We start from the raw sequence: 20,620 nt of genomic DNA, 5'->3' as shown, positions 1-20,620 counted from the left end.
GATGTCACCCAGATCCAAGGGTGCCATAACTTCTCCAGATAAGAGGCTACAGTTTCGAGGCCATGCCCAGCCAACTAATTGACACATAGCTCAAAAGCCCTAATTGATGGAAGGGAGGCAGGGTGAATCTTGGTACATTAGGCACCTGGGTGTCCAGTCTGCATGCTGCTAATTAAAATGGAGATTTACGTCTAGGGGTGTAACCTGCCCAATCACAATGGACCAAGTTATCTAGGGTCCTATAGATAGTAGAGCCAATGGGACGTCGTATTTGTAGTGACATCTATCATGCGTGATGTAGAGGGTTGGGCGTAGACGCCCACCCGATAAGAGTTATCCAATCTGCATGCTCTGTTACCATATACAGATATAGCACCTATACTTAAGTTACCTTTCCTAACCAATTATATTGCATGACGAAGTTGTAGAGGTAGATGTCAGTGATGACGAGTTTTATGTATAAAAGTTGCTGTTCGACTGAAGTTCGAGGAAGTTGGAGCGAGACAGGCAATCGCAACAATGCTGATTTCCAGTTGTTTCCCTGTTTGATGTACTTGTCATTAAACGGACTTCCCTTTGCCAAATTACTGAGTGCTAATTATTGAGTCGTGTTGGAGTAAGTGAATACTGCACTCCCATTCCTCACGTGGTGCAGCTATCTTGTCTTACAGGTACTAGAGGGTGAGCACCGACCTGTGGGCCCGACAGTGGAAACACCGCCCTCCTGTACACTTGGTAGCAGAGGATGGTTTCGGCCATCCATTGTTAATTATCGATTATATAGTTTTAAGATACCTATAGACCGACGGCACAAAGTAACTCTAGGCCTTTGGCAATATCACAAGTCCTTTCGCCATTCCGGCTGAGTAGACTGAGAAGCTTCCCGTGAACAATGATAGTGTAAGTCCATAAAATCTGCAGTGGGTCTGAAGGAACCTGCCTTTCCAAGAATAACCCTTCTCAGTCCCACGGGCAGCCCATCGGACGAAAAGACCGCAAGAGGCTGAAGAGGAAGGGGCGGTGATCCCGAGGCTCCAGAGAGGAAAAGATGCGAGCGGTGAGTGAAACAATAGACTCATTACTTTGGCAAATGTCTTGTAGTCATTAGAACAAGCAAGGGAAAGGTAACGGAGGGTGGCGGAGAAAAAATAAAATAGTCAGAAATAGAGAAGACTGTATATATATAAGGGGTAATGACTCGAGCATAAGAGATAAAGGACCTCATTACACGGTAGGCGGTAAACCATGGTGCTATTAGCACCATGGTTGCCGCCGGTACCATACCGGTACCACCATGGAGGAAAGGGGAATTACCACCCCATTCCAAGGTTGGCGGGGCGGTAATTCACCCTTTTTCCATGGCCCTTCCCCATTCCCATTTTTGCCCCATAGGGCATAATGGGAAGGGGGAAGGAGCTAATTACGGTACCGCAAATTGCGGTACCGTAATTAACACCAAGGTCCCTTTGCGGGTCCCAACTTTAACGGCTGGTCTACACCAGCCGTTAAGGTCGGGTCCCGCAAAGGGACCTCGTAGTAAGGCGGTAAGGGTTAACAGTCACCGGTACCCTTACCGATGACCGTTAACCCTTACCGCCTTGCATGTAATGAGGCCCAAAAAGTAGTTACCGGGGGGGGCACCTGAGAGAAAAACGAATGGTTACCGGGGGGGGGGCACCCGAGAGAAAAAAAGAGAGGATACCAGGGGGCACCTGAGATAGAAACGAAAGGATTTGCCTTGTTCCTGCGCTTTAATACAGCGGTCAGAAGAAACGTGAACTCATAGCCCACATAATGAGGGACATTTAGACTACGGTGACGTTTAAAGACGCATCAAAGGAGTTTGTTTAAACTCCATGACGGGGTATTGATTAGAAGGCAGGTATATGTATGACCAGCTGGTGTCAGTCTAGTCTGTCCAGTGTCTGTCATATGTGTTCTGTCGTACGTCAAATATAAAAGAACTGTATTGTTGATTGTTTGAAATGAAATTTGGTTTTACACGAATCCGTAACTAAAAGGGAATCGTCAATGAATTGATGGTCTTGAGTAAATTGATAGTATAAATTTTGGCGGTAAAAGAGTGGATTGGAGCTTGCGTATTTGGTGCTCTGTCATACTATTGGTAGGATAAAACTTGCATAAATTTGGTGGTGACGGAATTGAAAATGGAGAAGGTTACCCCACTTGCGCATCTGTGTAAACAGTTACCCAAACATGCACCTAAACTTAAAAAGTACAGCACTGAGTGGGTTAAGGGTACCGCCCACAAGATGTGTATGCCTTGGCCACAAAATGGGTCCCTATCTAAAGCCGTCTTACAACATATGACGACTTACCTACATGCCACATACACAGGCAAAGAATTAGAGAAACGCCTCGCTGTTCTAGAACTTTGAAAAATGTTTGAACAGACGAAGGAGGAAGAACCGCCCGCTGACTGGATATTAAACGTATGCACGAAGGGGGGTGAGACCCCTACCGCGCCACCAGCCCTGCCTGAGCCAGTCATCTAGGGAAGCAAGTCAGAGGGACTCTACTCGCTAAGAGAACTTAAGGCAGCCACAGGGTATAGCAATCCCGCATACGAGTCGCCTACGTACACTAGTGACGACAATAAAGGAAAGGAACAGGAAAGCAATCTTACCCCGGCAGTCCCGAGGGACAAGGAGAGACGCGAAGATGAAAGGAAGGAGCAGGCACAGATTAGTGCACCTCTCGCTAAGGAGAGAGACGGAAAGTAATGGAAGGGAAATGAAGGTAGAACTGATGAGATAACATTTGCAAAAGACGAATGGATGGGAGGACAGATATTGTTGAAACTAGATGGAAAAGGAAGTGATGATGTGAGACCGAGAGAGAGGTCTGATGAGACGCAAAGGAGGGAGAGAGAAAAAGAGATGGAAATAAGAGACGAAAGGATAAGAAGGAAGGATAGGCTGAAGCGAGAACAACTGTATCGCGAAGAGCAAAAGAAACAGCTCGATCGCAAACAGAAGGCAGCCTATGACCAGCACAAACAGAATAAGCAAAGATTGGAAGAAGAGCAAAGTGAGAAGAGAGTGAAGAGAAGAGAAGGTGAGGAAATTAGAAGGGCAAAGGAACGTAGAAACGAAAGGATGAGGGAAGTAGATAAGGCTAGAGAAGAAGCAAGGAAGCGCAAGGATATAGATGAGGAAGTAGAACGTAAGTGCAGACAGAGGGCACCGGATCTTGGATGTTTGGAGCGGGAAGTTAAAAAACCCAATCCTGTTGTAGAATGGGAAGACATAGAAGAATTCCTTCCTGCGAACGACTCGGTGCAAGGTACAAGTGGGACAAATATTGAAGATGACTTCGACACCAGAAGCATCAGGGAAACGATCGATAAAATATATGATGAGATGGGGCTGGAACAAATTTCCCAAGGGGGAAGGGAAGACGAGCGATTGGAGAGCACTCAGCTGTATGACACTGAGGATGTCACTCAAAGTAGTGGGAGAAGGGGACTGTCCCTAGACAGGCTGGAGATTAGGCAGAACGAAGAAGATGCAAGGAGTTGTGTAAACTGGGAGTATTCAGAATCTGACTCTGGTGGGGAAACGGAGGATGAGGCACACGAAGAAGGGAGACGGTGAGAAAAGCGGCTCCCAAGGGACCGAGGGGTGAGATGGTTAGACGCCAGCGAGTCCGCAACTAGGACACCTGTCACGATATCCAGGTCCAAGGCGCAGGAGCGACGTTATACCAACCACCCCCACTATGGTTGCAGAGCCCGCAAGTCAAAGCTTACACAGGTTTCTTTGACCAGAGCAGGGAAGGAGGGTTAGGGTCTCGATGATTGAATAGGTAGGGGGAGATTAGGTAAACCGGATAGAGGGCAAGGTAGAGGTAATGGACAGGACAGGGGGATACAGGGTAAGATTGATTGCTGCGCACTCTGGTTCTGGTGCCCTAAGCCCTTACTAGTTATTCTTTACATGAGCACCAATTTGCACATAAGCTCGCCCTTGCGCTTTCTTGCCCTATGTTAACAGACCAGTACACAGTTTCAAACAATATTATTAGCATGCAAACTTAGCTCTGGTCTTTAGAGTCCTGTCCATCATGGGCGGTCGAAATCTTGGGCACGTGCGTAAAATGCTCTCCAATGGTCCAAGCTAAAAGAAATGACAAGCATTAAAATGTGTCCTCAGAGTTCGCCAGCATTCGCACCATGCCACACTCAAACACACATACAGTGTTGCCTTCTCAAGGCACGGATTGTGCAGGATATATGCACCAAGAACAAGTGATGCACAGCTGAGTATATAACAAGTAGCAAGCGGTTTTCCTGCAGACCCCTGCAAATGTAAATATAGGCCTCACTGAGCTTTCACAAGCGGTCTTTCTTCAGACCCTCGTAAACGCGTAAGCGTTCGATACTTGGCAAGATGTCACCGGTGTTTTTGCCTCGCGGGCCCTTCTTGGTCTCCAGGAGGTGGAAACACTCCAACAGCAATACAGGCCTCTGCACAGGTTAATGTTCCCCAGAAAATGGTGCCTGCGCACTACGGCGCCGAAGTTAAGCCCACTTATCTTTTCATAGCAGTACAGGGGCTCTGGATGGGCAAACAGTGGCCCCCTGCACTTTCCCCTCGATCCCGTTGAAGCTTGAGGTACTTATCTTGTGAAGGCGAGGGGCCGGGCTGCTGCTCGGGTGGGGCTGGGCCCCTCACGTGTGATTTTGCTGGAGCTCCGGTCCACACGTCCTCTCGTCGTGGATTCTCAAGCGCAAGCCCCGTGCCTGGGGCTCTGCGCATGTGCGCCGGGGGTGCCGCGCCCTTCCTGGTCTCTGATTGGCCCGCATTGGCCCAAGGAATGCTGGGTGGTGTAGTCCTTTGGCGCCGGCTGCTGGGCAATGTAGTTTTTAGTGTCTTTCTCCTGCACATAGGGCAAAGCAGCCTTTTATATGGTTGCAACTTCCCACACAAAGCCTTCTCTGCCACAATAGTCCCCACAACACCCTTGTGAGCAGCCAGTCTATGTCTCTGTCTGCCTGTGTCCCTGACAGCACCGAAGTCAGCTGCACAGTCTGGCCAACATGAAGGAACACCCCACGGTCAAAGGGGGGCGTCAGCACCTGCCTATGCAGACAGATTGAGGGCATTGCCAGGTAGACGGCAAGGCGGGAATGCTACCCCAGCGGTAGACAGGAGAGCTATGGGAAGAGAGAAGGAAGACTGCGCATGCCAATTCCCGCTGCTAGAAAAGGGGGGAGCAAGACCACAATATATTCCATGGCCACACATGGATCGATAAAAACCTGAAAAACAAGCTTCCAATGCTGACATCGGGAGCCGGGAAGTGGATACATGAGTTAGAGAAAATGACAGGGGGTGTCACCTTAGCTATAGGGGACATTAAGGGCCTCCTGATCGCCATACTCGGTGAAAGAGCAGACGATGTATGGAAGCGGGCAGGGTACCCTAGGGTAACCATAATTAACACCTCCCATGAAAGAGCGCCATTTAACAATTGTAGAGCAGCAGTGTGGAAAGCGCTACAAACGCTTCTGATATGGGAGCTATAATGACTCGAAAAATGTCATAGGATCCGTTGATTTATATCCAGAATTTTCAAGACGCGTGGGTACTCAAAACACATGAGTCTTGGACGAAATCTATCCCTGTATTCTACCACATATTGTGTCAAGGGTTGCCCGAACCAGTCCAAAAACAGCTCAAGAAATGAGTGGGTGTTGAAGCTAAACCTTGGGCCGAAATACAGTTGACAATTGCACACTACTGTAGATTGTTACAAGAAAGAAACCAAAAAAGGTTGCAACTCGTAAGGGTGAGGAGGCGAAGCTGGTGCAAAAGAAACTCTCAAAGTATGCTCTCAAGAGAGCCATGTTGACGAGACCAGCTGAACCAAGCACACAATCAACAGCTAACCCATCCCAGAATAACAGGGTAGCGCGGGATTTTACCCGAGGGGTAGGGGCTTCGGAGGAAGAGGATGGCAGAGTAACAAGGGAGAGTTTCGAGTTAACCAAAGAGGTTTTCAGACCAACCAAGGTGGATTCCAAACACGCAGATGGGCAGTCCAGCTACGCCAGATGGACAGATGGCCCGACCACCGCCAGTGTGTTGGCTGTGTGGAATGACAGGACATGTGGCGCGTGTGTGCAGAAACCAAGGCATGTGGCAGAACGGCCAAGGAATGGGAACAGGCATGGTGAATCAGCTTGCCGTCCCACAACAAGGCGGTGCACAGAATCACACAGTGCAGCAAAGTGTGCAGCAAGGCGTTCAACCCTTCAACGTGGGGAACTTGCCACAGGGACAATCCCAACAGGCACCGCCGCAAATGCCTCAGGGCACTAACTCCGGGGGGGAGTCAACCCTGGAAATGGGGGAAATCCACAAGTATACAATGGGCCGAACATATACATGAAATAGGACAGCTCACGGGGGACTCTGATGTGCTCTATCCTATCAGTGACACCAGACCCTAATAGGGAACCTAGGGTGAATGTCGTCATAGGGGGTAAAGAATATTCCTTCTTAGTTGACACAGGTGCAACACGCTCATGCATACGAGAAGGCAAGTTTTCCTTGTCCGGCGAGGCCATAGATACTCAGAGTTTCACGGGAGCTCACAGTAGAGTTCCCTTTACAGATAATCTCCCAGTCTCTGTAGGAGAGTGACAAATGAATGTGCCCTTATTGTATTCACGTCAGACCCCAGTAAACATCCTCGGTCGGGACTTGATGACAAAGTTGAATATGACAATCTCGTTTACCGAGAATGGTATAATGTGCTCCACTCCATGAATGCATTATTCAAACGTGTGCGAAATGATCAGAGCATACTCAGGACGTATAGCCATGAGAGCTATACCGTTAGAGCCAGAAGTCTTCGCATAAGGCGTGCGGGTGCTCATGGCGGGATTGCCAGGCCTCACAGATAGAACTATGATGAGTTCCTATTCAGACCAAGAATACCGATGCATGAAGAAGAGGGACAAGTATTTCCCCTAATGATACAATCTGCCACAGTGCGAAGGAAAGTGATATTGGTCGAAGGATACAATGGCGAAGGTAGACAATGGTGCACGATCATCACCATCGAAGAAGGGTATCGAGTGACTGACGTCACTGATGACGATCGGTTCGAAGAACACCATGACCTAGAAGAGAGAAGGGTGGAAGTGAGTCTCATATTTTGGGTCAAAATGATAAAACGGGAGGTGCCACAGAGAATGATGTTGGCACTGATACGTCCAGAATACTTTGAAGATGACATGGCCCAAGTACCAATTATGGACTACAGGGCCCTATGACGTAGGCCTCCTTAAGGGGGCAGGTGAAGCAAAAATTAAACTGAAACCAGGAGCAATTTTACCAAGAGCTCGACAATATCCCACGTCCAGAGAAGGGATGAAGGGATCGTGAAGACAATTGCCACCATGATGGAGCAAGGCATCCTAGTGATGTCAGAATCACCTTGCAACACGGTGATCTACCCTGTCAAGAAATCGAAGGGAGGGTCTTGGCGTTTAATCCAAGATTTAAGAGCATTACACGATACTGTTGAAGCCGAGTTCCCTCTAGTCCCGAATCCATCTACAATCCTATGCAACATACCCACTGAGGCAAAATATTTCACAGTGATTGACTTGAAAAATGCGTTTTTCTCAATCCCGTTACACCATGACTCACAAGATCTGATGTCATTTACTTTCAGAAAAATGCGCCTGAAAAGCACGAGGTTGCCACAGGGATATTGTGAATCCCCATCCATCTTCAACAGAGTCCTGCAAATGGACCTAAGCAATATTGCGGTAGACAGTGTTGTTTTGCTGTATGTGGATGACATTCTGATCTGCAGCATCACTGAGGAACAATGCAGGCGCGACTCTGTCCAGCTACTGACTATCTTGGCTGAGAAAGGATATAAAGTTGATAAGGAAAAGTTACAATACTGTTAACAAGAGGTGCTGTACATAGGCCAGCTGATCTCACACGAAGGGAAAAAGGTAACCCCGTAAAGGGCTGAAGCTATCATGAACACGGCTAAACCGCTCACGATAAAACAAATGCAAAGCTTCTTAGGCCTGTGCAATTATGTCAGAGAATGGGTTTTCGACTACAGCTCGTATACCAAGCCCTTGCTTCAGACCCTAAAGAAGGCCCAGACAACAAAAGAGAACATTGAATGGACTGAGGCAATGGAAAATGGGTTTGGAGAACTCAAGGGGGTGATTTATAAGACCCCAGTTCTCGGGATTCCTAATTATGCAGAGGAATTCTACCTGTTCTCACATACCGATGGCAATTTTATGACAGCAGTGCTCGCTCAGCGAACCTAGCGTATTACAGCGGGAGTCTGGACCCGGTCATGAGAGGCCACTTCCCATGCGAACAAAATCTAGCTGCCGCCGAGTTCGCCATCGAGAAGACATCATCCATTGTAATGGGGTGCTCCATGACTTTGTACGTCGAACACTCATTATTCGCCATACTAGAGAAACCAAAGGGCACGCTGACATCTCAGAGAGCATCCGCATATGAGGTGATCATCTCTAACCCATCGATCAAAATAGTTTGATGTAAAACAGTAAACCCAGCTACGTTCATAGCTGAGCCAGTCACAGAGGGAGAACCTGTACATGACTGTGCGAATTATGAGGAATTCTATGATGAAATCCCCAGGGTAAAGGACAATGCCCTGGCAGGTGGTGAGATTGTGTTCATTGACGGTTCATCAAGAATCGACCAAGAGGATGGACAAAGATACACAGGCGTGGCCGTGGTGAAACACCTAGCGAATGGAGAGTTTCAGGTACTCGTCAGTGCGCGAATACCATCTCACTATTCAGCACAAGCTGCAGAACTAGTGGCACTAATACCCCCATTGAGAATCATGCAGACCAGGAAGTAACGGTGTAAAGTGACTCCGCCTATGTGACATCTACCGTGCACTCAGGCTTAGCCTGTTGGAAAAGGAGGAGCTACCTTCGGGCGGACGGCACGCCAGTGCAACATGTAGCCTTATTGGACAGGCTGATAAAAGCACTACAGCTCCCAGTGGGCATAGTGGTCGTGAAATGTGCTGCCCACACCAAAGGGACGGATTACGTGTCACGCGGAAATCATGAAGCGGACACGGAAGCCAAGCGTATAGCATCCAATAGTGAAACAATCATGGACGTGGAGGTGGCATGTACCCATGAAAGGATGATGGTAGCACGAGCCACACCCGAGGTCTATAGCAACATGGGGCAGACTCAGCTGATGGAGCTCCAGGGGGAGGCACCTCAAGAGGAAAAGAATTTATGGAAGCGTCGAGGGTGCTCTTTAAGCCCCTCTGACGGATTGTGTAGACAAGACAGCACTGGTAAAGCAGTAATGCCTGTCCCCCTACTGAAGGTAGCATTGGTGCAATTACACTACCCTATACATATGGCAAAAGGAAATCTCGCTGCAACGCTTGCAGAAGACTGGTTTACATCGAATTTAGCAGAGCATGTTGCATTTTTCATGGTGAACTGCATTATCTGCCAGCAATTCACTGCTGGGCAAACATTAAAAGTAATGAGAGGAGTTATCCCCCGGCCCAACAGACCATTCCAGCACTTGCACATCGACTATGTCGACATGATTCAAGTGTGCAATGGGTACAGGTATTTAATTGTGGTGGTGTGTCCATTCTCTAGATGGATAGAAGCAGGTCCCTGTACACACCCAGACTCTACCTGTGCTGCCAAATTTCTGGTGAGGGAAGTGTTCCCTAGATGGGGGGTGTGTGAGGTAATGAGGTCAGATAATGGGGCTCACTTTGTCAATTCAGTGTTCGAACAAATCAGCTTGTTGCTTGGTATAAAGCACAAGTTCTTGTCGGCGTATCATCCGAGGGGAATGGCATACATGAGCGGCTCAACAGCTTGCTAAAGGAGAGGATAGCCAAGTTGAAGCTCACATTAAAAAAGGGATGGCTGCACTGTCTACCACTGGCATTGTATGCACTTCGGAACCAACCCTGTTCCGTCCATCATCTCATGCCGCACAAGATCGTCACGGGCAGAAGAATGAGGTCCCCTCTCCTGCCCCCCCCCCCGAGATAGAGCTAGATGTTATGCCCAGCCAACAAAAGAGGTTTTGGGGATAGAGATGCAGGATTACTTGAACTGTATGACATCCAGCGTCTCTGTCATTTCAGGACAGCTGCAGCAACGGAGAAAAGGGTGCAGCGCAGCACAAAACACAACAGGAAGTGCTGAAACAGACACCGCGCAAAGTCTACGTGCGCCTCTCGTCTTCCCTGGTGATGCTGTACTTATAAGGAAATTTACAAAGAAAAGGTGTGACGAGCCACGATTCAATGACCCTTTCACCATGGAAGACTGCACCCCTTCAGCCATCAAGCTTCTGGGAAGAAGGGCATGGCTCTTCCTAAACGACATTAAACCATATATAGGGGAAAGCCCTCCATCTGCATCTAACCGCAAAGAAACCACAGACAACGGGGAAGAACATCAGCACATGCAGACAAGATCCAGGGCGAGGAAGAAGGATGTGTGAGCAGCAAAATAAAGGCAAAAGAACTCTGCTTTAAATTGTGGCTTTGAAACAAGACATTTCCTCAAACTAAGAGAAAGGTGATAAAGAACAATAATACGGACACTCTGTGCATCACAGTTGCAGGGTGAAGAAGAGAACTACACATACAAAGCCACAACAACGTTGATAATACGAACTTTTGAAATCACGTCACGCTCAAGTAGTATAAAGAATCAAGACTCTGAGAGACCGCAAATAAGACATTTCTGAGAGCGTAACTCAGCATCCTGAAGCAACCAGTGTCGAGACTTTGTTTACAGAACTTATGGTACCTCCCAGCAGAAATCTCAAGTGGGATGTGCTCACATATTTCCAGTTGGTGGTGATATCATATCCATCACTCGTGGGGAGAGAAAGCAGTGTCACAGACTTTATTCAAGATCCTGCTAACAAGAAAGTAATCTGCCAACTGCTGACTGTCATCGCGGAAGCCTTTGCCGAGCTACCAGAGCACAGCAAAAAGGACACAAATGCTTCCACCACCGGTAGACATTAATGACCTCACCTTCACACTGTTCTTTCAAATAATCGAGTAGTGTCCGGCACTTGTCGGAAGAACCACGGACACACGCACTTTCATCAGAGACCCAAGAAACCTAGCGCAATTGAACCAGCTGTGGACTAAACTAAATTACCTAGTGGCAATCCACTCAACAGGGAAGTGCAGAGACTGTTTGAGTCAAAAGAAAAGCTTGTGATCAGGGCCCAGCAAAACCGGACAAATGTCCCTATCGCCCAAGGACACCCAGCTGGCCCATAATGTCATATTCAGACTACTCACAGACTATCCAGAAATGGTGGGAAGGCCTGCAGATGTTGACATCATCACCTTCCTCAGAGATCCAGCCAATATCCCACACATGGGCACACTCCTCCATAATGCTCCAGGTAGAGCTGTCCACTTTCCAGCGAGAATACTTAAGGAGATTCCAGTGAGACTTTCCGCCATGGGACAGATCGAAGAGACAGAGCGGCAGTGCTTTATCTTTCCGCCATTGGACAGATCGAGGAGATAGAGACACAGGTCATCGTCTTTTTCACCAAGGGACAAATCGAGATGAGCAGAAACGAGAACTACACCATCAAATTTTTCTTTTTCACGTTTTCTTCTATTTTTCCTTATTTTTATTCTTATTTTTCCATGTTTACTTTTATTTTTATTTTTGTTTTATTTTTACGACATTTTATTTTTGTGTGATCTTTAGCGGTTCCATTTTTTCATTCCTTTGCATCGAACAAGTTCCAGCATGGACCAAGGCAAATTCGAGGAGTGCACTGGGACTTAACCTACTATAGATATGCATAATGAATGTGACGTACCAAAGATGCTAGTCTAAGCTTTTTCCATAGTGTAGCAAAGGAACTGTACTCCATACCCAGAGACTACTGTCATCACTCGAGAAGCACTCGTCACTTTAGTAATTCATGAACTCTTGAGCAGCATAATCAGAGTAATAAAAAGAAGTAAATGCTGAAAATTGTTCGAGATGGGGGCCCGGAACAGTAATTTGGGTTTACCGCCGACAGAGGGGCGCCCCCGCTTCCCTGGAAGGAAATGCTGCTAACTATCTTACAAGTCTATAATGTGTATATGCGTAGTAATTATCATTGTGTTTCTGTCTTTGACTATCAGAACTGCATTTTTTATCGGTGCACGAAGCGTCCCAATTTCAGTGCACCCGCCTGATAATGAACGCATGGGTCCCACGAAAGCACCCATACCCTATATAGTTATCCCAGTTCCAAGAAAAGCTGATGGTAAAGTTAAAGAACGAAAATTGAATGTAATTAGCAGTGGTACATAAACACTCGAGGTGATGAATGAAGAGAAAAGCTGGAGACAGGGTCAGCACGGAGTGATTGAGAATGTAGCACTGACCACTGCACGCACACACTGAATGCGCATGAACAAGGGCAAGTGTCAATGGCAACAGGGCCTCAAACAAGGGCAACAGAGAATGAGAAACTGCCTACCGAATGAACAGCCCCAGAAAATAGTGGAAGTAACCAAGAGGAGCCAAGTGAGAAACCAAAGAGAGAGGGCATAGCAAAATCCCTCAAAAGAACAGAAGTAGCCACAAAGAAACTCACAGAGAAAACACAAATGCTAATGGATCATCTGTTCCCGTTCATAGTCAGAGCTAAGAAACTACACTAGGAGCAGAAAACTAGAACTACAGAGACTATAGCAGCAAGCACACCAGCGCCAACGCAAGGAACAAGCACCTGGCCCACGACACAGCCACGCGTTGGGAAGTTGGCGAGCCAATGGTGGTTAGAGGAAGCCTATAAAAGACTACAAAAGGGAAGGAAAGGAAATACAAAACCTTCTCCTACCAAAGCGACACAGCCAAGGCAACCTGCTCCACCGAGACACCCAGAGTGTAAAAGCAGCACAGACGCATTTAAAGACATAGTCATAGCAAACTACAGAAGAACACTGAGAATCAAGAGAAGCCTGCATGAAGATAACAACGAACTCAACGATTACCTGGACAGCACGGCCCATCTCAGAAATAACATTTTGCATCAGCACATGAAGGAAGTAGGACGAAGGCAATCAGAAGGAGAATGCTTCGTCTGTGCACTCCTACCGTACAGCATGGGAAAATCCAAGATCTTCGTGGCTGTAGAAATTGATGTCCCCACAGCACACTGTATGTCACACGTAGCAATGTGCAACACCAGAGGACAATTTATGGGAAGAGACGCCTCACTGATATGGGCCAACGAAAAGGATTACTCAGATGAAGAAGGCTACGTCCAGGACATTAAAACAAGAAACAGGGCGCACACCAGGAATCAAGTGATGAGATACGAGAATCCTGAAGTTAAAGGATCAGGAACAAGATGGGAAATAAACCCGAGACTGAACGTTCAAGGAAAAACTGCAGAAGAGGCTCAAATTTGGAAGAACAGAGGCCAAATGCAGATCTGGGGAACAGTAGTTTCCCCTGGTGGATGGGAAGAAGGAGTAGTAATCTGCCGAGCTTGGATGGTCCTTGGAGCCTGCCAAGAAGCAATAGAGAACTCAGAGGTTATGCAGACCTCTATGGCCGAAATTGGTAAAGCTGCTGACATGGGTCGAAGACAGAGGAGGACCCCTGCAAGTAGTACCACTGGAAAGCATGAAACTATGCTTCATAAATAACGGCATGAGGAAGATGGGAGAAAATGTAAATTGCGGACGACTCTTTGAAGCCCCAGGAATGACACAAGGATCCGCAGTCATTATCGACCATTACTGGGCGTGTGGATCCAAGGCATATATAAGACTACCGAAGAACTGGGGAGGCATATGCACACTGGTGAACGTCCACGTTCCTGCACTAGTGATCACTAAAAATGACCTGAATTTGGACAGTTTCCCGAGGGCAGATGCTCATCTAAGAAAAAGCAGATCTGTGGAACTAGTATCCAGGATGAAGAGAGAAAATTACTTTTCTGCCAAGTCAGAAGAGGCCTTCCATGCGATCCCATACAAGCACAGGCTGTTCAGCCTCACCTCAACAGTATTTACCACACTGCTCCTGCCACACATCCAAATCGGAGTAAATGCTAAATGGGTGCAGATAACCAGATGGGAGTTATTGCAGACATCAGCAGTACCATAAAAGGTTTCAATCGGAGAATCGTGTTGCACATTTATACCATCGCACGATGACGAAAATGGAACCCTAACAGAAGCCATAAGTATGTTGACAAACCTAAAGAACCAGATGATCGATGAAAGTGATGAGGTGGACGATGACAGCTGGTTTGGAGCCCTGTTCTCATGGGTCCCACAATGGATGGCGGATATATTCAAGTTTCTGGGAGCCTTACTAGCAATGGGACTGCTAGGATTCTGTGTTATTAAAATAATCATCACACAGTGCCAGAAAACTGCAAAGAAAGCCATTGGTATGAAAATAATGGTCAATGTCGAGCCAGGATGGAAGCCCAGAGATCTGACTGACGAAGAAATAAGAGACTTTGTGAAGGCCAGTGAATTTGCGCCAGAAGGAACAAAGTTTACATATCCCAGGAAACGAAGAAAGTATGAAGGGAAATGGATCTACTGCAGCCCAAACGGACAATGCCAGATGATGACATGGAACAAAGATGAACATGTAAAAACAGCAGGAACTTTGAAGGGTGTTAGAAAAATATGGACTGCAAAGACGCACACATTCACACCATCATGTACAAACCCTGAAGACGATGAACAAGACACTGAAGAATCTAAAGAAATAAATACAAAAGAAGAAGCAGAAGTGGTCGATGAACCGACCAGAGGGGGGAGTCTAGAGGAGTTCCCAAACATGGCCTGCAACCCTGCCCCCAGTTCGAGGTACCAGGAGCATGCTCACCAAGGTACGTGACATATGAAGGGCAAATGAACCAACAGAGAGCCACGCTGGGACTCTGCCCAGTGTACATCAGAAGAGCCATACCTGTTGAAGCACCCATAACCAGACAGCCATGGGCTGCACAATACCCTCTTAAGCAGTGATCCCCAACGTGTAGCTCGGGAGCAACATGTTGCTCGCGGAGCCTTAAACTGTTGCTCGCCAGTTGCTCTGGGCCATGGTGTTCAGGTGCTTAAGGGATGAGACCTCAGTAGTAGTATAGCCAGGATAGAGTCCTGGACTGTGCGAGAATGTTGGCAAATGAGCCTGCAATGTACATGCAAGATTTGAGTTTGTTGCCACTATGCACATTATTGTTCAGTACATGCCGTTACTTATTATAGTAGTATCATTGTTAAAACCCTGTCATCTTCAGATATTTTGCCAAGCTGCCAAATGTGTTAATGAGCAAAATAATTTAACCATGTTCCCATGTTTGTGTCCTGGAGAAAATTGTCATATTTTGTTCCTTTGTACAGTTAGGAGGATAATCGACATATAATTGGCATGCATGCTCAACGTCCCTTTATTAAATAATTTGTGAAGGCCCTGCTTTTTGTACAAGTGTTTGCGTTTGATTCCACCATGCACTAAAGTTATCTGAAATATTACTTTTAGTGTTACCTCCATTTATTATTAAATAGTTTCTTAGTGGAAAAATGGTCACTGTTTGATACTCTGTCCATCTGGCATGCGGATAATAGGCAGATAAGGTAAATGCACGCCACATTTTTCATAATTAATTTGCCATATATTAAAATCCAATTAAGTTACTGTTAATAAGTTTAAATTAACAAGACAATTCATCCAGAAACCTAGTTAACACCACCACACACCTCTATGAAGTGGTCGTCAAATGCTCAATGTTTTGGCCAATGTTTGCTACCAAGTTTTGTGTAAAACTCCTTTTGGACAGAGAAAAGAGGCTCCAAATCCTAAAAAAAATTCTGTTTTATTCCTAACCACTTTTTCACCAATGTAATAAGCCCCATGTGCTTTAAAATACACAATTTGCCATTACATGCCAACATAATTCTTAGGAGGTAACCTCCATAGCCGCAGTGTAGTGATCTGTAAAGCCCATCATGTAATGACCAATTACTCAATTAATATTTAATCATATTTCTCCATTAAGTTAGCAACTTTTAAAAACATGTACCATCGAACAAGCCCAAAATAAAAACAGCAGCTTTAATATATTCAAGCTATATATAAAAACCTGACCCTTACAATTAATTATATAAAAGATAGCTTCAATGCATGCCCACGCTTATGCCAAACACTGAAACAATGACAAATTAACAGAAATTGAACCAAATCTCAATTGACCCGCATTTTGCAGGCACACTTTGTGCTTCCTCATGCACAGCTTCTTCATTTATTGAGGGTTGGTAAATTTAAACGTACCTTTTAGCATCGGCCTCCTGCATTCTGGGATCTTATTTCACAGATTTCCCCTGGCCGTCTTCTATGAGGGCAGCTTAGGTATATTTTGGACATGTACCTCTCGCCCCATCAGACAAGCTCTTGCTTTAAAAGCTATTTTGAGTTGGCTTAATGTGCCAAATTTGGTTATATCCCACCCCCTATACAAATGGACGGTGCATTAAAATCCACCATAGTATAAGAATTCTTCTTTATCAGGGTAGGCTGCAATCACACACTGAAATTCACTTTATGATTTGCAGAAATTCCTGAATGTGCTTTAAAAAAATAAGTTACAAATCTTTGACTTGACCAAAATCTTCAAACTGAATACAAATAATTCAGCTCATAAAGCGCTGCAAGGTGTACCTGGAGGGAGACCTGCTATTTGGCACAGGAATTTATTTTGCAACCCCCTCCAGGACATGACCGTTCAAACCACCACAGATTTCACTGCCATAAAAAATCATGGAATATACCTTTGCCTTATAAACCTCCAGGCACTTGTGGATCTGAATGACCCAGGCTTTAAATAACATTTTGAAAAGCCTTTTAAAACCTAATGATGCCCTTTCAGCTGTCTTCTTAAAATGCTTGACCCTAGCACCACTCTTTGAGAAGAGTAGGCTCAAATTAACTTGAGACTATCTCCTCATCTCTACATAAATTAAAAAAAACAGCTACAAGGTTTCACCTTTTTCCCCGAACAACATAATTTGGTCATATTTCATTTAAAACTATAGTTCCCAAATATTAGTTTATAGCAGGCCCTGTTGCAGACCTGCCGGCGTTGAGCTAAAATGGCTGTGTCAGCAGCATAAAGAAGTGTGGTATAAAATGTATCCTTCAGAGAGGGTAGGTTAACTTTTCTAAGAGAAGTACTAGAGTCAAACAGCCTCATCACGAGTTTGGCGGTAACTCTTAAATGCGGCGGTAACGCTATTACCGCCGCATTTAAGGGTCTGCCAAATCACAGGTTTGGCTGCAAAATGGGCCAGGAAAATTCCCATTTTCGGGACCCAATGGGGAATTACCGTTACCGCCAAACCTGTGATCGGAGGGTTTGGTGGTAATGCTATTAGCCCGGGCAGTATCCCGGCAGTAATACCGCCGAGATACCGCCCAGCTCATGATGAGGCCCAAAGTCTGAAAGGAATACATTGGTGCCAACTAACATCTCTGCTTTTCACCTTTAATTCCCCCATCTTAAACATGGGACAGACGGTGAGATGTCTGCATGTCACATTCAGATAATATTTAATAAACTAGGGACCCAATAAAATGCAAATTTTGCCACAAGATATGTCTATCAATCAAATCAGATGGTCTCTCCAAATCTGAAAAAGCCACAAATAATCTCCCTCCCTTAACCTTACCATATTTCTCCACGAAGGTTCTCAGAAGGAAGCAGTGGTCCACTCTACTAAGCCCTTCCCTGAAACCTGCTTCTGGCCAGCCGTGTACACATCACTCATTAAATCATTAATCCATTTTCTATTTGAGATTATTATACATTCTACATCAAACTTTTATATAACCTGGAACTCCTGAACTGGGGGACACCATTTGCCAAAAGCACTGTGCTGGATAGTTTCAACTAAAAAACAAACTAGCACTTTCCTTTGTGGCCTCTGTACTGTTTAACAGTTTTAGGAGAATATCTTAATTTCTTGTGAATTGGTAAGTCTTTCCAAAGCCGCCTTGTCAAGCTTAAGCACAGCCAACCAGCCCCTTTGCCTGTCAGACATCTTCTTGGTGCCTACCCCATGCCATTCGAAAATTACCTCTGGTGGATAGTGATCACTCTCTGTTCAATCAGAAATGGAAAACTGCAGAACATTCCTGAAATAAAACAGTCCACAATACAGTAATCAATGACTGAGAAACAGTATTACTGGTCTTGTATGCTTAGGAATGCACCATTTGCCACGAAAGACACTGGAAAATCCCTGGGCAGAATCCTAAAGTACACCTGAAAATCATTCTTCCATTTGTGACCAATTTTACTGTCCAAACATTGGCACTACATATCTTAAAAATATTTAGCTCGAGAACCTGGAGTCACTGGTAATGTTTATTTAGTCTTACAATATTTTTGAACAACTTGATTGGTCCCATCTGTCTAAAACAGTCCTACTGAGCACTCAAGCTCCTTAACATTTCCTGTAAACAACCCCTTATTGTCAAATGAAGTTAAAGCAGCCAAATGGTTTAAATCATTTCTGGGACCCAGAATGGTGACAGTGGTAAAAGGGAATTTTATTTCACTTAAAAGCTTGCCGACGTATGGTGTCCCCCAGGGGTCTTGTAAAATGCAAACTATACAGAATGGAACAGTCAGGGCTGTTTTTGGATTGAGTCAACGCTCTAAGATTTCATTAGCTAGGAGGAAGCTACATTGGTTCCCGGTCGAACACAGGACCACATTTAAAGGCGCAGTTACAGTCTATAAATGCCTAGGTGGCACTGCACTGAATTATCTTGCCAGTAAGATCAAGAAAACACCCATTAGAAGAGACCTCAGTTCTAATGATAATCATGATTTGTATCAACCACGTCAAACCCTTAAAAGAGTAGGTGGCACTAACTTTACTTTCTGGGCACCAATGGTCTGGAATTCCTTGCTGCTTGCGCTCAAGAACAGTGGGTCTCTCACTGTGTTTAAGAAATAACTTAAGACCCGATTGTTCAATGAAGGAGCAGCTTAGAGAACTAACAGTTTACTCTGTCTCTTGCCTAGGATATTAGATCCGAGTTGTAGCTTTTCTGTGTACTATGTGGTCTGCCTTTGTGAGCGCTCTGAGCCCGGCGGGCGAGATAGATAGATAGATAGATAGATAGATAGATAGGATAGATAGGATAGATAGGATAGATAGGATAGATAAGATAGATAGGCCTTGCAGATTTACTTCACTAGAATGGCAAGTGTTCTACATAACTGTTAAGTAGTACAAATTAAAATGTTCTATTGGCAGTCATACATTTTATTACATTTCTAATTTGTGTTGCAATCACTTATACACCAAGTGAGTGGCGATATGCTCTGTCGAAGAATAGATGTTGCTCACCATTCCATTTAATATCCAAATTTTGCTCATTGTGTACAAAAGGTTGGGGACCTCTGCTCTTAAGCAACCATATCAGCAGCTGAGACGAAATGAAGAGTACCTACAGACGGTCCACGAAGAGACCCAAAGAGCCTTAATGGAGGGCCAGTGGAAATGACACAAGGGCCTGGACAGACTCGCGAATGAACGAAAACCGACTAACAAGGATAGCACGCCAGTGCGAGCAGCTATGAAAGTAGATGGAATGGACACAGGAAAAGAGACAATGTTGAACGTAAGGAGACGTTGCTATGAGACAAAATGGAAGTAACTGACCAGTTAATGCGTGTAAATAGGCTTGGAACGCAAGAAGCCAAGAAAACGATACTACGTGCAATGCTTAGTAGAAGAATAGAGCGGCAAGCGCCAACCACATATCTACCTCAAAAAGGCACATTATACAAGTGCGACTCCATTTTGTTAAGCAGAAGTATGCCCAGGCGGCCAGAGGCCTACTAGGCCAGGTTTCATATTCCAGCTGAAGCCAGAAAGGAGAGCGGAATCGAAACTCATCAAAGAGCAGCTCATGCCTGGGAAGTCGAGGTCAACCCAAGGAAAGTGGGAGAGCGGCAACGCTGGAGAATCGAAACTTCAGAGCATACCAGCCTGCCCTGTGAAGGTCAAGATAAGAGGGGCCCAGGCAGGTGGCGAGGCTAAAGGAGAATCAAATACACGAAAAGCTGGAAACTGAAGCAGATTCACTGTGAACAGACATGTGACCTATCAGGCGCGAAGAATTACCAACGTCTGATGTCACCCAGATCCAAGGGTGCCATAAGTTCTCCAGATAAGAGGCTACAGTTTCGAGGCCATGCCCAGCCAACTAACTGACACAAAGCTCAAAAGCCCTGATTGATGGAAGGGAGGCAGGGTGAATCTTGGTACACTAGGCACCTGGGTGTCCAGTCTGCATCCTGCTAATTAAAATGGAGATTTACGTCTAGGGGTGTAACCTGCCCAATCACAATGGACCACGTTATCTTGGGTCCTATAGATAGTAGAACCAATGGGACCTCGTAGTTGTAGTGACATCTATCACGCGTGATGTAGAGGGTTGGGCGTAGACACCCACCCGATAAGAGTTATCCAATCTGCATGCTCTGTTACCATA

Source organism: Ambystoma mexicanum, chromosome 5q (assembly GCF_040938575.1).
Source record: "Ambystoma mexicanum isolate Mex_15411 chromosome 5q, UKY_AmexF1_1, whole genome shotgun sequence".
In the NCBI taxonomy this organism is placed as follows: domain Eukaryota; kingdom Metazoa; phylum Chordata; class Amphibia; order Caudata; family Ambystomatidae; genus Ambystoma; species Ambystoma mexicanum.
This window is presented reverse-complemented; position numbering follows the sequence as displayed.